Below are 3,618 nucleotides of genomic sequence, written 5' to 3'. Positions count from 1 at the left end.
GTATCTGTTCCCCTTAGACAGCCAGAGGTGATATGTGTTGATTGCCTGCCACTCAGAACCCCGCCCCCCACACTAGAGAGTTCTGAGATTCTGGAATGCTCAGGAGGAAGGATGAACATTCTAACAGTCTAGAACACCAGACATTCCAAGATTCTGGGAGTCCACCATTTCACCGATCCCATGATTCTGAATCTCCCAGGTTTCAGGGCTCAGGGATTCCCTGAGCTGCTCACTGTCTGCCTGGCTCTTCCATAATTGCCTGCAACAGATAATACAGTGTCTTGAGGCAGAAACCACGATCCCTTAATCCAGCAGCCCGGGCAGAGGGCCTGTCGCCCGCCTGCAGCCACCTGGCTTTTCCTAACGGCTTAATGAGAAAGTCAGAATTAATTGGAACTGGCACCCAACACTCACATGGCTCAGCGTGGCATGCTCGGCCTCCATGTGTTAAAGCCAAGTGTCCCTGGGCCTCACTTTGTTCTGCTTGGCTGCCAGCAGATATAATGGGTGAGGCCTGGAGCTTAGCTTGACAAGGGAGGTGACCCGGGCCATGGTGACCTGGTTCTGCAGGTACAGCCAGTCTGCACACCTTCCCTGGAGAGAGTGCACACCAGCTGGACTCTAATTCTGCCACTAAGCGTCTCTGGGCCTCAATTTCCTCCCTTTGTTCAATGAGCTTAGGGATCATGTCAGCCTCGTAAGTTTGCTGTGGGTTACATGTAAATTGCTTAGCATGTGTACTGTGCCATAACCTGTTTTTGTGTACACGGATAAATTCCCAGAAGAGACATCACTGGTTTACACATTTCAACAGGTACTGTCAGAGAGATTATGCCATTTCACACTCCGGATCCCAATGTGTGAGATTACTTTTTTCTCAAAACCCCAGCAACACGGTAAATTATCAAACTTCCATCTTTATGAAACAGGTAGATAAAAAGGGGTTACATGGTAGTTTTATTTTATATTTAGCTACCATGAGTGAGAATGAGCTTTCTTGCAAATGCTTAGAAGATGTGTTTTTTCTTTTTCAAAAAGCCTGTTCATGTCTTTTGCCCCTTTTTCTATTGGATTGTGGGTTCTTGTTGATTTCTAGAAACTTTTTACATATGATGGAAACCAGTCTTTTGTCTATCATGTCTTGAAAAATTTTCCTTGGCTTCATCCGTTGATTTTCTAATATTTGTGTGTGTGTGTGTGTGTAGGAATTTTATGTTTGTATGTACTCAGTTATTAATCTTTTAATTAAAGACTTCTGGATGTAATGTCATGCTTCAACACGCTGGGGTTATTATTATTTTTAACCACCCCTGTTTTCTTCTAGTAGTTTTATATTGTCCTTTTTTGAGGTGGGGAGGGTCCATCTGGAATTTATTTTGGTTTTAGCTACCTTTAAAAACTCTGTGTGAGGATCGGCCCGTGGCTCACTTGGGAGAGTGTGGTGCTGATAACACCAAGGCCACAGGTTCGGATCCCTATATAGGGATGGCCGGTTTGCTCACTTGGGAGAGCGTGGTGCTGACAACACCAAGTCAAGGGTTAAGATCCCCTTACTGGTCATCTTTAAAAAAAAAAACCAAAAAAACTGTGAAATCTGATGGTTGTATACGAGTGATGGTTATGTAGTGAGTGGAAGACAGAAGGATGGTGGGAGCAAGGTGGCCAGTGTTCAAATCCTGGCTCTGCCACTTTTCACTGTGTTTCCTCAGTGAAGTCATTTGCCCTCGCTATGCCTCATTTTACTCATCTGTAAAATGGGAGATAATGGCGACGTAAGAATTAAGGGTAGCTTTTTGTTTGTTTGTTTGTAAAGTACCTAGAAGACTGTCTGTCACTTAGCAGGTGCTTTTTATATTTGCTCTATTTCACTATATTTGCTTTTCTTCAAGGAGTCAAATTGAACATCTTCCTGAATATTCTCCAGCATAGCCAATTAGTGAGAGTCTATGCTTCAGGAACCCTTTGAAGTGTTTTACCGGCCATTAATTTTACCCTCACAATGAACCAGTGGACAGATGAGGACACTGACGCCCAGGGAGGTTAAGTTCCTTCCTGAAAAACTTGCAAGGGGCAGGGCTGGGATGAGAGATCTCACTCTGTCTACTGCTGGAGGGGGAGCTCCCAGTGGGCTCCATGTAACTGGCTTCTAAGTACAGACTTCGCTTTTTTTTTGTCTTTTTTTTTACTGACCGGCAACGGGATCGCAACCCTCGGTGTTGCGCCCGCACTGCGCTCAACCAGTGAGCGGGAACCGGTCTCCACATGGGATCCGAACCCTCGGCGGGAGCGCCACTGCGCTCCCAAGCGGCGCACTCTCCAGTGCGCCACTGGGCCGGCCCTAAGTACAGACTTTGAATTGTCGAAGTCAAGCCAGTGTCCCAGACACCCAGAACGGGTCAGTCCTGTCCAGGTGGGTATGGCAATGGGAAGAGGCAGGCAGCAATCAGGGAAGGCTTCCGGGAAGAGGGTGCCCGGATAAGTGTGACTGGAAAGGCTGGCAGGGCCTGAGAAAGGGTTGTGAGGGTGGGGGGAGATCAGCGTGGAGTTGGGGGTGGGCAATCCCCTGCTGACAAGCCTCCCAGGGCTCCCACTGGCCACAGTCTGGACTCCTGCTTCTCCCCACTAGGCACGCAATGAACGGTGTGGTTGGTGACCACGGGCAGGTGCCTCCTTGGTGGGAGTGTTGAACTCTTACTCATCTGCTAAAGCCCCAGATCCAGTGCCCACCCCTTGGGGAAACCATCTCCACCCACCAGACCTTCCCAGGCTGGGGTCTCTCCTTTTACTCAGGCCCTGAGCACACAGGGGCTGGGAGTGTCTGCGTCCAGCTCTGTGTCTTCCATCCCCAACTGGGAGACCTTGAGGGCAGGGTTTCTTCCAGGCCCAGCATCACCCAGCCCAGCCACGGAGTAGGTGGATGCTTGTTGAATGTGTCCTGAAGGAAATGAAGGAATACCTCGGTGAGCGATGAATGTAAATCTGTCACCTCCCTCTTCTGCCCACGGTCCTCCCACCTCACCAGAGGAACAAGATAAATATGTAAATGACAGTGGGCCACATGGTGGCAAGAGCTAGAAAGGAGGGAGGGGGGCTATTTTAGACATTAGGTCCTCAGGTCATGTCCCCCCTGCCTTCCCCTCCTGTCTCTCCCCACCTCGCTCACTCTGCTCCAGCCACACGGGGCCTCCTCCTTGTGCCTCCAACTTTCCAGGCACAGTCCTGCCCCAGGGCCTTTGCACAGGCTGCTCCCTCACCCCTCCTTGGCCTGGAGCACCCTGTGTCCCTGACACCTTGCCTGGCTGGCGTTTCCCTTCCCCCTCCTTCAGATCTCGGTTCAAATGCCACTTCACCTTGATCTCAGTCTGAGACAGCCACCCCTGCCCCGCAGCTGTTGCCACCCTCTGACCCACTTGTCCGCTGACATATTTATCCTGCTGATCGTGTCGATCCTGTGTATCACTGCGTTGTTCATAGCTGTCCCCTACAGAAGAGACCTCTGGCTATACTCAGGGGACGCCTGCGCTGGGGGTGGGGGCGAGGCACTGGAGCCGGTGGCCCGCCCCGCCCCGCCGTGCCCTGCCCCGGCCGGGCCTCCCTCCTGCGTGCCGGGCGTGCCGG

Source organism: Galeopterus variegatus, unplaced genomic scaffold (assembly GCF_000696425.1).
Source record: "Galeopterus variegatus unplaced genomic scaffold, G_variegatus-3.0.2 Scaffold870, whole genome shotgun sequence".
In the NCBI taxonomy this organism is placed as follows: domain Eukaryota; kingdom Metazoa; phylum Chordata; class Mammalia; order Dermoptera; family Cynocephalidae; genus Galeopterus; species Galeopterus variegatus.
The sequence above is the reverse complement of the archived record's forward strand: the minus strand, read 5'-3'. Positions refer to the sequence as shown.